We start from the raw sequence: 15093 nt of genomic DNA, 5'->3' as shown, positions 1-15093 counted from the left end.
TTTTTTAACCGTCGGGTAGACAATTAAAAATCTACTAAAAACGGTAGTAAAAATGCGACATTGTCATTTAAAAAAACCTCTGATATCATAACTCTTTCAAGGTGATCAAAAACAGCAAACAGATACCATCAGCAGAAAGGTTTTTGAAAACGCTAGTTCACATGTTTTTGCCTTTTTTTCGAAAATCATTCGTTTCCATTTTATTGGTGTGTCTCCAGACTTTTTGGACACACTGTATACTTACATTTGTCGCTTTCTTTCCAATTCATGCAGCAAAAGAATATTCATTGCGAACGTCATTATAGCTAGTTTGGGACCGTTTTGGCATAAGTTAATTTTTAACGGCATGGTATGACCACCCGCTAAAAATAGCAACTTGAGTTAAATTTTAACGATTTTGGTTAAAATTTAGCTTAGAGAATAGCGCAATGGGTTAAGAATTTTTAACCGTTGTCTTAACGTTTAACTTTTAACCAAGGGTCCTTACAGAATAGACCCGATAGTCACCTAAAAGTTAATCCAAAATATGATTCCACTATGTTGATGCTACTTTCATTATTTCACCCTATAGTTATGATAAGGTCGTTATAACATTACAAAAAAATAATAAAAAATCCGAGTTTATGATTAAAATCTGATGACAAAAATAATCAGCAATAGACTCCCTCGTTCAAGTTCTCAGTATTGAAAAAATAAATCAACCATGTCCAGACAAGTTTTGCCAATTGTGCCTGCAACTCTTCCAAGGACAAAGATAGGAAACCATCTTCAAGGGCTTCTACAATAATCCATGTTCACGTAGTGAGAATAAGTAATTTGGGGAAATGGAGTTTTAGTTAGGTAAATTGCTTTCTTAGGAACATGAACGTTATCTAAAATCAGATTTCTGATTTGATTCAGCAGTTGCCAAACATCAGAACTAAAGTAGACATCAAATTCTCTTTGAGAACATTTCACCAATGTCTTCATCAGTTTTCTGAAACGAAAAAAGGATTATAGAAGTAATTGAGATACAAGAATATCAACAGAACACAAATAACAGCAAAAGGATTTCACCTCTTCACTATATGAAACCCTTTTGCCTAACTTGTTCTGCAATTCTTTTCTACAGGAAAACTCTTTAGTATAACTCTGTATATTGTGGATCAATCCATGCTTTCTTGGGTTTTGTGCTATTTTCCACCACTTTCACATTGATGTCTTGCTACTGCTTATGTTCAGCACCAAGACTCAAAGGGAATCCTGAATTGTGACTATAACCCAGTGTTCTTCCGACAACTCTAGAGACACTGATATCAACAAAATCTTTAAATCATGAGCTTTATCAGTGAGTTTGTGTTTCCGTACTTGTATTGTACTATACAGGTTCGGGCACCGTATACGCGCACGCCAGAAATCGCGACTTCTAATTAAATAAAATTGTCGAAATTTTATATACATAACTAATTATAAGGTATATTTGACAATTTTTGAAAATTGTTTGTTAATAAATAAGGCCGGAATTTACCTATAAAATTTTTACACTAAATGAATCTGTACCTGCTATAGCATCAAACCCTGGTGGCACAATTACAAATTTTGAGTTGGTTGGCTAAATAATTCGCTTTTTTATTTAAAGGCAAATCAGACGCGTGATTTATGACAAAATGGTATGTATAATTTGCCAACAAAAGGATCATTCACTACTAGCCGGCCGTTTTGAACCTTTTACTTACAGCTTTGCCATAAAATTGACAGTTCCCATTGTCAACCTAAATTTACGACAACACAACTATCAGGCCATAAATAAAAATGATTTTGAAAGTTGAAATGTAAAACTGCGTTTATTGGTGTTTTTTTCCGCTGATGTTGTAAATAATTATAGGAAGTGAATCTGGGTAGGACAGTATAAAAATCAGAATTTGACTTTTTGGTTGAAATTTATTTATTTATTTTTTTTAAAGAAATAGTGCTATATTAATAACATAATTACATAAACATTTTTGTTTTATAATACAAAAATTTCCGATAATATTGCGGAATCTGGAAAAGTGCCCCGAATGCTTGCAGCGTTTCCACGTTGAATGGCAAGGGAAATCCTCTCGAAAAGGAATTTCTTTGATTTTGAATCGCCTGATTCCGCGATAAGTCGGTTTCCGATGACATTAATGAAAACGATGGCTTCTTTGCACCAAGGGCCTAAGGTTTCAAATGCTAAACCTTTAAACACGTAGTTTGACGAAATGATTGAACTATATTTGCTATGTTTGCGTTTGCAAGCCATTTCAGCGGCAAAACCTGAGACTTCAGATGATTTCAATACGTAACTGTCTGCAAGTGTATCTACAACAGTAGCGTCCCAAACCAAAGGTTGACCTTTAATCCACGGTACTAAAGTCATCCCATCTGGGCGTTTTCCGTCATCCCGAGACAGTCCGTTTGGTTCTAAAGTTGAATTCACATGAATTGAAGTTAAAGACCGGTTGATAATGGAATTAATTTCAGTGTGTCTTGAAAATCTACCACTGTTTTTGAAACAACTTAGACCGTGGGTGCCAATTTCGTCAACTTTCGCGTTGCATTTGCAAATATGAGGTGTACAAAGATTACAACCCAATCTTAAACCAATACAAACTTGGAAGGAAGTGTTATCTAAAAGAGTACCAATATTAGGAGAAGGTATTGCATGTAACCAAGATCCTGATTCTCTGCATTGCAAAGCCTTAAAACGAGCCAAGTCTCTAGGTGAATTAAAGATTAAGTCATTGGCAATTATTCTAAAATTGTGGGATTGTTGGTATTTCGTTCTCATTTGCTACACCCCAGACTGCTAAAGCTTCATCATAATGGTGAATATTAAGCTCATTATCCTTTGAGTTTAGTAATAAAGAAACAAGCTTTTTAACCCCATTAATTGAAGATAGGAAAGCAGGGAGGCAAATATCGGAAATGCGACGAATTCCCAGACCACCAAATCTAATCGGTAAAGTGGACTGATGCCATTGTAAATCAGTTAAACGTAAATTAAGTATTCTCTCTAAACAAGACTTTAAAGAAGAATCAATTGAATTAACATAATTAGAAAATTTCCAAAATGGAGTTGTTCTTAATAAAAAATTAAATTTTGGTATAAAAAGAGAGTTTTTGATTAAAGTATAAGCCACGTGTCTGTTAAGGAGTTCAGCGTTGTTTAAAAGATTTTCAACTGTAATTATAGTTTTTTCGACGGTGTTTTTGAAACCTTGGTCAAAGATTGGAGAACCTAAAAGAGATAAACTTTCTCGGTCACAGATTTTAATGCCTGGTGCTAAATTTTGAAATTCCTTTATGACTTTTAAATCTGTGTCTCCAGAACAGCAAAAGATCTCGCATTTGTTAAAGTTTAATTCAAGGCCAATTTCCTGAGATAAATTTATAACTTTCTTAAAGTCTGATAAAACTACTTCCGGGTAATCAGCTAAGGTTCCATCATCTAAATACCATATATTCATTTGAGAATCCAAAGATAAAATAATTGGTTGAATGACAAGACTAAAAATCATGGGACCGCAGGGATCTCCTTGCTGGGCTCCAACAGAAGAAGAAATTAAATGATTACCGAAAAATAAAGTTGAAGGATTTCTATAGCATTGATAAAGATAAGGGTACAGAAGTGGGGTATGACATTGGACTTCTTTCAGAATACAATCCCGTTCGACTGAGTTAAAGGCGTTTTTGAAATCTAATTTAAGAAGAACTTTGCCACGGTTTTGATCGTTATTAACAAAGGTTCGTGTGGTATGAATTGCTGCTTCGCATCCTAGTTTAGTTGCAACTCCAAGTTGGTGTGGAGATAAATACGAATTTACAATATTACGACTTTGAAAACAGGCTAGCTTTGAGGTCAATCTTCGCAAACAGTTTCCGATAGCGATCGGTCTAAGTCCTCCATCTTTCTTGTTAAGGGCACATAAAGACGCACCATACAGTAAATGGCAGATTTCTGAAGGAACTTGCCCAGATAATAAAAAATTGCACAGTTTCGTTAAAGCTCTTAGTGCCTTCTGACCTGCTTCACCTGCTGACAAAGATATGATATCTTTCAAGTATTGTGGTCTCATCCCATCTAAACCTGGTGAAGAACCGGCAGGAAATGAATTGATAGCTTCTCGAACGTTTTGCTCATTGACTATTAAACTAATGTCTCCAGGTTTGGAAGGGTCTGGGAAAAAAAATTCGCGAGGTGGTGAAGGATGTTTTTTTTTAAGTTCTTCGGCAACATCTTTGTTGAATGAAGCTAATGAATCATCCGAGGACAATAATTTAACAGCTCCTCTGATATCAAAGTCGGCTACTTTTGCTTCTACTTTCTTAGCTAATGATAAATTATGATAAATTTGTACGTTTCTTAGAACCAGTTCGTATTTGAGGTATTTCAAAATTAGAAAGATTTTCTTTTATATGCTTATTCAAAGACTTATCAGATTTCTCTGCTACATTGAAAGCTCTATATGAAAAAAGCAAAAGATTCTCAAAGGATGATAATGATTTGGTCGAAAGACAATTATTAATAATGGAACTTAATTTATCCGCAGCTAAATGTCTACAAGCTTTCGGCAATCTTCTAATAGTTGGTAACTGAAGTTTCAAATTAATTAACAATTTTGTTATTGATTCGGTTGAAGAAGTAGAAGAAGTTGATAGATTATTATCGACATGATACTTATCTACGTGAATTTTCAATCTGTTGTTATCCTTAAATGATTTTCCAGGACATAGAGTACAACCTAATCGTTGAGATCCATCAGGTTGACTATCTTCTGATCCGGATTGTTTCTCATAATCCATGGAAGTAGGTGGATTTTGATTAATTGTTTCATTCTTCCTTCTTGTTTCATCACTTTTTGAGGAAAATGATTCACACAAAACAGATTGGCCCATTATTCCATGGATTCTTGTTCTATGAATTTTAAGACCCTTTTCATTTTTAAAGTTCCTGTTGCACTCTTCACATTGAAAAACTAATTTATCTTCAGAAATTGTATTGTGACATTTCTTGACATTTCCGAATTTTTGGTCAAGATTTATATTAACGTTCGAAGGACCTGCGTCGGTTAAATCTTTGTCACTAATTTTCCAGTGGGTAGTTCGTAAACGAAATCTTAAGTCTTGAGGATATTTAAATTCAAAAAAACTATCATTTTCGTCAAGAGAAATATCAGATGATGTTGACATAGGCATGTAAGTGAAAAATTATCAAAAAATTATAAAAAGTACCTTACCAATAGCCAGGTAAGTGTGAAAAATTTCGACAATTTTATTTTAATTAGAAGTCGCGATTTCTCGCGTGCGCGTATACCATGCCCGAGCCTGTATTTAGCCCAGTCAGTGGGGGATAAAAATTATGGTTGCCTTACAAAAGGTGAGGTAAATTGTTTGAGTAGCGACCCTTATGAAAACTTCCAAATTTTCGACCTCGGCGGCGATGAGAGCGAGCCGTCATCTTGAATAAAAGGTGTAAAAAACACGTTTTCACAGAATAACTCGATAACCGTTCATTATACAGAATGTCTCCAAAAAAGAAGACGAGTCCATAACTCCGTTATTTATCGGAAGATTTTAGTTATCTGTACACCAAATTGAATGGTTGTTAATAGGCTACAAAATGGTCTAATAAATTCAAGTATGGCCCTATGGGCTTCAAGGGTAAACTGTCAAAATATTTTTTTTCAAATGGGATTACATATTTTTTTTAGTAATTCTGATAGAGATTTTTATTCTGAAAACAACAATGTATCACAAGTATACACTTAAATACCAAAAATTCACAAAAGAAAAATGTAAAAAACGCTACTATCGTCTATATTCTATTTTGCGCTAAACATTGGCGGCATATCGGCGCAATCCTACATGTTATTATTTGTCATTTGTTTTTCCAGCTACCTTAATTTGGTTATTATATTATAACGCAATGCATTTTGATAGCTTTTCGCTTGGTGCTCGTCATTTGTTTCAAAAGTTAGTGTTATTTTTTTATGTGAAGTTATACTTGTGATACACTGTTGTTTTCAGAATTAAAATCTCTATCAGAATTACTAAAAAAAGTATGTAATCCCATTTGAAAAAAAATATTTTGACAGTTTAGTCTTGAAGCCCTTGGAGCCATACGTGAATTTATTAAGCTGTTTTGTAGCCTATTAACAACCATTTAATTGGGTGTATAGATAATTAAAATCCTCCTGTAAATATGGGAGCTATGGACTCGTCTTTTTTTTTGAGGACTCCTGTTTGAGACAAAAATGTTGAAATGAAAGTCGTAAAGGATAAAATTCGTCAATTTTTTTTTTCTATTTATACTTTTCTTGTAAGTTTAATAGGGATTGAGATACAATCGACAAAAAATGCAATTTAACGAAATTTTTGCTCAAAAAAAACGTCAAGCTTTATTGTTAGTAGGTCAATTTTACAAATGATCAAATAATAGTACATTATGAGAATGAAATTTACGGAACGAGCCGCAGGCGAGTGCGAGTGAGAATACGTGCACAAACGGCATGGCAATTTAGACAATAAATTTTCAACGCGCCACTGTCTTGGTTTCATAGTAGAAGTCATAAAAGCAAGAGTAAAGAAAAAGAGAACTCTCGCTTTTTACACGCTTCATATGACAAAAAAGGATCTTGTTATCGGAGGTTGGGTTGGCTTAGGTCAGTTATTAGTTGCAGCTCGACAAACGGTGCAGCGTAACAATGTATTAATAATCGTGTATTTGTTATTAAATCGTTTAAAATGCCAAATTTTACGAACGTGGAATTAACGGATATGGTGCTCGCTTACGGGTGCGGTGCAGCGGGTGGCAACGCGGTCCAAACGCATATACTGTACCGGATCTACCGGGAACAATTTCCAGACAGGGTTGTAACTAATCCAAAAACGTTTACTTCCACGGTGCAAGGGTTGAGACTGTTGAGAGAAATACGAAAGTTCCATCCAATAACGGAAGATCGTGGCAGCGGGTGGTTGAACCAAAAATACCGCCAAGATCTCCGGATTTAAATCCTTGTGAACTTTTTTTATGGGGGCAACTGGTCTATAGCCAGTCGATTAATTCGGTAAAAGAACTAAGATCGTGAAGTTTTTTAAAGGGTCTGAGCATCAACGGCGCGCGCGAAGGGCACAGGGCACAAGTCTGTATCATGCATCAAGGACAACATTTGCAGCATTTACTGTGAATAAGGTACGTTAAAAGTAAAAGTGTTTTGTCCGTTTTTCCGACACAATTCAGTGTCAGTATCAAATTTCTTGCATGGTAATCGTTTTGGTTGTGGCTTTTTTACCATTTCAATTTGTTTGCTCTTCATTAGCGTCGACCACAGACCGGAATAAGGTGAATTTTAAATTTTTGAATTCGCAATTTCAGCCTGTGCAAATCATCTTCAAATGTGTTGGTGGTTTACGGCTTAAAATATTTTCGCCTAATTTGATTACACCCTGTATATAGATGATGGCAAAGACACTGTTAAAACAGGACAAACAAAAATTAAAAATTACATTTCAGAGTTATTAAATTATATTTATTAATAAATTTTAACTTGAATAAATTTATATCTTTGGCAAAGTCTGGGTAGGCGGCGCCTACCTTGCCTACCCTGACGAGCCGCCACTGGCTAAGTTTAAAGATTTTAAGCGATTTGGACCCTTTAAGGGGCTCGTCGAACAAAAAAACGTTGTATTCAACTCGTTCTTGTGTAAATTAGCCCATTCATGCCAAAAAAATCCCAATTCACATACGAACTCGTTAAATAAACTAAGATTGGGCCTTTTTTGGCACTCGTGGGCATTTAAAACGCTCGTTTCACTCGCGTTTGAAAGTGAGAAAAAAACGCCCAACTTCCGTACCCGTGATTAAGGCTAGGGCCACACTACAGACTTTTCATCGGCCGACAGTTTAGTTGGTTGCTTAATAAGTATGAGGACTTATGTGAGTGCGCACACTAAAGCGATTGTAGTCGGCCGACAGATTGATCGAAAACAGTTTAGTTTACCTGGTGGGCGCGGAAGCTACCCAATAGGACTAAATTATCGGCCGATTATTTAGTCTGTAGTGTGGCCCTAGCCTTAATGCACTACTCTGCTCACTTGTATTGACAATAACTATTATATACATCTGAATACTCTGGTTGTGAATCTATACTCTAAAATACAATACACCTTAAAAACAGATTGAATTATAATAAAAACAAAGTGTTCTGAAGGGGCCTTACTAGTAGTTAGTACATAGTACTCTTTGACAAAAAAAAACCCTCAATAACGTTCAAACTTTTAAAATTTAATGAATAACGGTCGAATTTCGACCGCTGGGCGACCACTTCGAATAAAGTAAATTCAGGATTGATTGGGTATTTCATGGTCCAATAATTTTATTTTTTGGCTATGTGATTCTTAAAATAATGAGATGCAGGGAATCAACATAATGCGAATTTAGCATAGTAATGGATTTGATATTTCAAGGTCAAATATATTTTTTTTTGGCTAACTGTAGGTTAAAATGCATCCTTACTTTAGTTAGCTATTGTTATAATAATGTTAAATACAACGTGAACGGTGTATAACTATTCGAATTATTCCAGTCCCAGCCTTAAATTCATAAGGCGAGTCCAAGGCCACAGCCAAGCAGAGAGATGCAACAATTAGTACTTTTTGCATTTTGTTGTTTTCTAAGACGATTCTGGATGAACTGATGAAAGTGGATGTTGGAAAATTGATTCTATAGAGAGCGAAAGTGCTGAGATGAAAGAGGTACTTTACTGACTTTGTGCGGGAATTCCGTTTACTATCATCGAGTGTAATGTTGCTTAGAATACGCTCACAGTAATAAATGAGTTGGTGTAAACTCCACAAAGATTAAATTGTTACGTCTTATACTATACGAGCTTACAGTGATTCACTTAGATTGAATTCCCAATTATTGGAAACCCGAATTAGTCCTTTGGATTGGAAAAATGTTTACGAATTATTCAAAAATGTTCTAATCTTAAATAATAATTATCAAATATGAACGTCATCTATTGTGTGTGAATTATAATTTATTAAATATGTTACGACTGTTACGAATGCCGCCAAAGTTAACAAACACAAGAACTAATGTATTTTTGAACATAAAATTGCGTTACATTTGTTTTTAAAATTTATTAATTAATCACTAAAAAATTTAATTAACGAAATACAAGTGGCAAAAAAGAAGGGATTTATAAAAATATTGGTTTGTTCAAAGGTGTCCATTAATAATATTAAAATGAGCCTGTGACGAAACCTAATGTACAAGAAGGCTGGAAAGTTTCAACAATGTTGCTCTACAATTACAAAGGATACTGTAATATAAAAACATAGAAGTTAGGTTTGATGTCACAAGGTATCAGGTGAACCAAAGATAAAATTGATGAAGGAAGAAAGAAATCAAATCATTTCAGAATCGTTGCATGAAGAATATTAACGTTTTAGGCGGCTATGTTACAAAATAGCGAGAGATACTTCACTAAGTTTGTGCGGAATTTCCTCTAACTAATGTCAGTGCAATATTCTCTGAAATATTGGTGTTCACGTTAAAGTTGGCGTTGAAACGTCGATTGTGAACGCACCACTCCTCAGTCTGCAAAGTAAAAACACAAACAACGCAAAAAGTGAGGTTAGATTTAAACAGCTTATCCGTGATCCGCGGTTAACGCTAAAAATCGTTGATTCCGACGATTGAGACAATGAATTGTTTCTGCATCTTGACTTGTTTCTTTCTAATTGTTTTCGATGGACTAACTGAAAACTTGCAGGTCAGTCGCTCTATTGGGTATATTGCGAACTGCGTAATCCCCGCTAAAACTAGAAATGATGAAAATTGGTTGACAAACTGAACATCGTAAATAAATGCGATAAGCACTAACCAGAATTGGTGAACTGTATTTGTATTTGTTTATTTTGGTGACAACTCTTTTAACTCTTGTAGACGCATTCCATTTTTTCAAACCGTTCTAGAACTTGCGTTCATGACAGTTTGTTGTATTTCTTAAAGCCACCCCTAGTTCACCAAGAACCCACTGTTTTTTCCCTTCGGCGAATTCCATAAAATTTCCTGAAGGCAACGTGCTTCATCTGCCACCATTGATCACAAGTGCATTATTAAGATTAATTGCCTCAACATGAAAATTTTCACCACACTTTATATTTTACTGACTAAACCGCAGACTTACGCCCAATTTCATTAAACATCCACCGCTGCACCAATTAACTTCTAATTTCATCGCATGAAAAATACCGCCTTTGACAACTTCGTCTGGATAATTCACAACAAAAGAGACATCGGATTTCCACATGCAACGCATTTTCAAAGGTGCTAAATTCGCAACGTGAAAGTTTGTCTTTAAGCTTAATAAGTTAGTCACTTAAAGCCTAAAAGCTTTCTAACTACAAGCAATTACGCCGTCGCTTTTCTGAAAAACATCAATAAAATATCTCAGTCATTTGTAGATACCAAATTGAGAACACGATTCCACCAAGTCTGCATTAACGTACAGCATTTTAATTTCCTCTAATTTAATTAAAAATCTATGCAAGAGGTGGATTAAGTTATCCACGTGGGGAATCCGAGTTCACTTGAAGTTTAATTAAATGAGACAACAATCCGCTTTATGTTCTAGTAAATTATTGAGAGTTGTGAAGAGTTGAAACACAAATTTGTTCTTGTGAGAGAAAGATAGGCATCGTCGGTAAGAGTTGTTTTTCCAAAATTTCGTACACAATAGTTATTTACGTTACAGTACGGTAGGGGTATTTTACAGCGCGAAAACTAGGGTTCAGGCACGAGACGAAGCCGAATGCCGGATTAGTTGGAACGACCTACTGTACGTCGTTTTTCGGCTGACCAAATGTTTTACTTTGAACTTTTTCAGATTTTTATGAAATAACAAATGTCAAACTTTTTGGCAAACACAGCTGCCAACCCGATAGGTTGTATTTTGCCTATTATGATTATGATTATTTATTAATAATTAATAAAAATTTAAAACACTTTTATCGGAAAAATAATACATGTAAATGTGTTTTTTACATTAAATTAAAATAACGTATGAAAACTGTGATTTTAAAGTAACTGTAAAAAGAGTAAATTAACCGGGCGTGCTACCGCACTCTCTCATATATTTAAGTATCCGTCCGTAAATCGCAGCTACCTTAGTATAAATTGAAAGGTGCGTTTTACAGTTAGGGAAGCGGAAAAAGTCATTTGTTTGAATCGCAAAAATTTTACCTTAGAATATTACTTTGTTGCTTGTTAACATTAAAAGTTATGTATCTAGTTAAGTATAGTAAAATTTTATGGAACAACTCTAAAAGTTCTAACTTGATATGGATCCAGTTACATAACACAGTCTCATTTATTGAAGGGAGGTCATAAAATGGAACAAATCAAATCATTAAATCAATATTTATACTCATAAAATGCAACAAGCAAAACATTACATTTTGTTCGGATATTACAACTCCACTTCCAATAAAATACAAAATTTGGAAACTCCAAAAATTGATTTTTGACGTTGTGTCCATTTGGTCAAAGTTCTGTAGTTTATAAAAAATCAAAATGTAAAAGTTGTTTTGACGATTTAAAAAAAAATTCAAACAAAATTATTTTCGCTGAATTAATTTAAACTAAATGTCAAAATGGAATCTAAACACCCAATCGAAAGCGGTGATTTGAATGTATAAAACAAAACAACATTTGTCATTGGCAAATTATATTTTATGTTAGTAACATTGCTTGTCAGCTTTCTGTAATGGTAATGAACTAGTGTTATTGGTTGGAAATAGTCAAATCTAGAAGAAAAATGACGTGTGAAGTTAGTTGTGATCATTTCTTGTTGAAAGTGGTGATCTTTTTGGCGGCCATCTTGGCCGCCATGTGCCCTCCGGCAAAATCCTCTCCTCCCTCCCTCGCGATTTCGGTCACTTAATATTAATTACGTCACAGCAGCACAGCCAACTTCTCGTCGGTCACGTAAGTGCCATTTGTCGACGACGCGTCCGGAGAGGTGCGGCGGTGAGATCTCATTTGGAGTGGGCGTGATTTATGCCGCCGTCGGCGTTCAGTTGTTTTTCCCCGGCTTATATGATTTCCACGGGGACGGCCGTCCTTCAGCTGTGTTATTACTTACACAATAAAACGATTCAGAGTTTGGCGAGAATTTTCATTATACCGCTAATAGATGGCGCGGTCGGATGCGGAACGACCGCGCCGTCATACTTTACCGCATTTCCCATACCAGACGGGACGTATGCACGTCGGAAAATTGTGCTTTACGACCGGGAGCTTGTTTAATAACGTTTATCTGAATAATGCGACTTGCTGGAGCGATCTGCACGGTACGAATGGCGACTGCACATTTCTAATCAGCGATGCGAGATTGTCTTCCCAGGAAAAACAAGTTGTGCAAGAACGTTCATCAGAGAAATGTCTTTAAAAAAAAGTTAAGTTGATTTGGGAACTAAGGGGAACATTTTACTTTGCAAGATATGCAGGTATTCTCAGAAGACGACAATAATAATAATAATAACAATATTGTAAGGTTTCCAGGTTTGTAAAAGGTGTCATCAGATTTATGAGAAATTCTTTTCACGTGTCAGCTGTTTGTCAACGATCCATTTCCCCATTCATGGGTGGTGTGGCTTCATTTTGTGCTCTGCGATGGACAATAGCGAAGCATCCCCGACTACGAGAGCACCAAGGAACGAATTAATGTATATGTTAATAATATTAATAATATTTTTGCTCGTGGATTATTTTTCTCAATTCTGGCAACGCCAAGACATGTGCGTCCTTCAACTCGTCACACTTGCTGAGGTCAAAGGTCACACTATTTGTTAAAATAAATCATAAAATTCGAATCTAGGGAAAGTGTCGTTGGAAGGACGAAAACGTTATTTAGCCCGTCTGTCCGACACATGCTGCGAACAAGGGATGAATGAACAAAACTTCCACTAACACCTCCGAGAACTTTCTTTGTTTACGACGATATTATTTTACACGAAGAAATTTGGAGCTTTTATTTGTTACGAGCTGGAGCGGAGCGGTGTTAAATGAAATTTAATTTATAATAAAATAAGCTATAACCACTCCAATTAGATCAAATTCGCATAGAAATTAAAAACTAGGATTATGTATAATAAATGATGCGTAAAATTACATATTATTAACTAAATTGATCAGATTAATTATCAAAATTATTTTATGGCACAATTCACCAACAAATGCATATCGGTCGTTGCAAAATTTATATTCCTATATTAATTACTCTATTAAATAAATCCAAACCTCCCACGACCCAATTTTGATGTATTTTTTAATTTTTTTTCCATAAATTTTTGAACGCCATCCAGACGTCATTGAAGAAATATGGCGCCGTCATATGGACACGACCTACCTCAATACCCACTCAGCTCGGCGAAATCCCGACCTATGATGACCCTCATTATAAACATAAAACTCCCGTAAAATAGATCATAAACTGGCCGATAGGGGTGTTACCGTTGCGCCATCTAATGGACACCGTGATAAACACCCGGTGCGACCTCCACCTAAACAACCCCGTTTTACACCTATCAGCTGAGGGAAACTCGTCGAATTTTCTGGAGAGAAAAGCGACACAACCGCTTTGTGATGCGGGAAAGGTCGAGAGTAAGAAAGTTTGTGGCGCGAAACTTATCATTATTATGATAATGAGCGCGAATTCTAAAAAAAGGAAAAATAAATCTGCACAAATGGGATGTGTTTGGGGTGCACAACTTTTAATGAAAACTTTTCGACTTGGACAAAAGTTGCCGGGTGGGGTTTTTATTGTTCTTAAATCTAAGACTGATAGCGTTGCTTCGGCAACGAACATACTTTGCGGTTTGTAAATGTTTATGCAAAAATGAATCAGTTACTGGCTGAGTAACACAGTTTAGATGGAAACAAAGCAATTGCGATTCTTTGTGTCGAGATTTTACATTTACATTCGTTGATAATAACCACCACAAAATTTCAAATTTATTTTAGTAAACAAATGTATTGTTCTTTGGCAACACACAAAGGGAAGGATAATGAATTTATGAATCAACAAATAAATTTTATGAAAATAAATACATGTTCTCAACAATTCGAACAATGACTGGCCGTGTAAAACGTAGTTTTTTGTTGATCCAGATGGTCTTAACTCCTTGGTCGTAGCAAAATATTTTTCCAACTTTGTAAATATGCAACACGTAATACGTGGAGATGACAGCTTTGGGTTAGTCTGTGAGACTCCAGACTTGTAGGGATTTTACCATCCCAGATAATTAGTTTCCAGATAACGTAGCGGTCGGCGATCTACATTGAAATGGTTTCGTTTTCGTTACTAGTGGCAATATTCAAGTTTGCAATTTTCTAATTTCAAGGCACCAGGAAATCCTACTTCCCTTGTTGTAATATTATTGGTACTTGAAGTTTCTTTGGATAATATTAGTAAAGTCTACAACGCTATCTAAATTATCTGATGTATGTACTTTCTGCAAATTTCCAGGTAAAAGTTTCCCAAAATGGTGGATGATTGCGATTTGTAATTTTTAGTATCCTGAACTTTTATTAAGATAGCAGAGCCCAAATCTTCGATATCTCCCATTGTCAAATTGGTGATTTCATCGCATCGACAAGCGCCGATCACAGTGATCACACCTAGTATCAATATAACCTACAATAATAATTTATAATTATTTCTCTAGCCAGAATTCCAGATACTTTTCATTAGGAGCATTATCTAGAAATCATACACTTTTCGGGACTTTGATCCTCCATAGACTTTGCCGCGATCTGCGTCAATTCTGGAGGCGTGCAATGCATTTCGTTTTCAATGGCATCGGACATACTTCAGTTATTCACTAGATATAACAAAAATTGTCAAAACGTGAATAGCAAACGATTACAACTTACAACGGTCTACATCTACTTTGCTTTACTAATTCCTGAAATTTCAGCTGCTCAAGTTTTCATATTAGACTAGGGACTTTTGCGTGGGTTGGTAATAGCCATTTTCACAAAAATGTAAAGTTATATTTACTAAATTTATTTACTTCGTA

At 35.3% G+C, this 15093-nt stretch overlaps 1 protein-coding gene across 3 annotated transcripts in view; it reads right to left on the bottom strand.

Annotated features, from left to right (window-relative positions):
• Positions 1-15093, bottom strand: part of LOC138138618 (terpene synthase-like) — a 28801-nt gene that overhangs the window by 3603 nt on the left and 10105 nt on the right. The gene's annotated exons all lie outside the window — the stretch shown is intronic.

The sequence above is a fragment of the Tenebrio molitor genome, chromosome 9 (genome assembly GCF_963966145.1).
Source record: "Tenebrio molitor chromosome 9, icTenMoli1.1, whole genome shotgun sequence".
Lineage (NCBI taxonomy): Eukaryota > Metazoa > Arthropoda > Insecta > Coleoptera > Tenebrionidae > Tenebrio > Tenebrio molitor.
The sequence above is the reverse complement of the archived record's forward strand: the minus strand, read 5'-3'. Positions and strand labels throughout refer to the sequence as shown.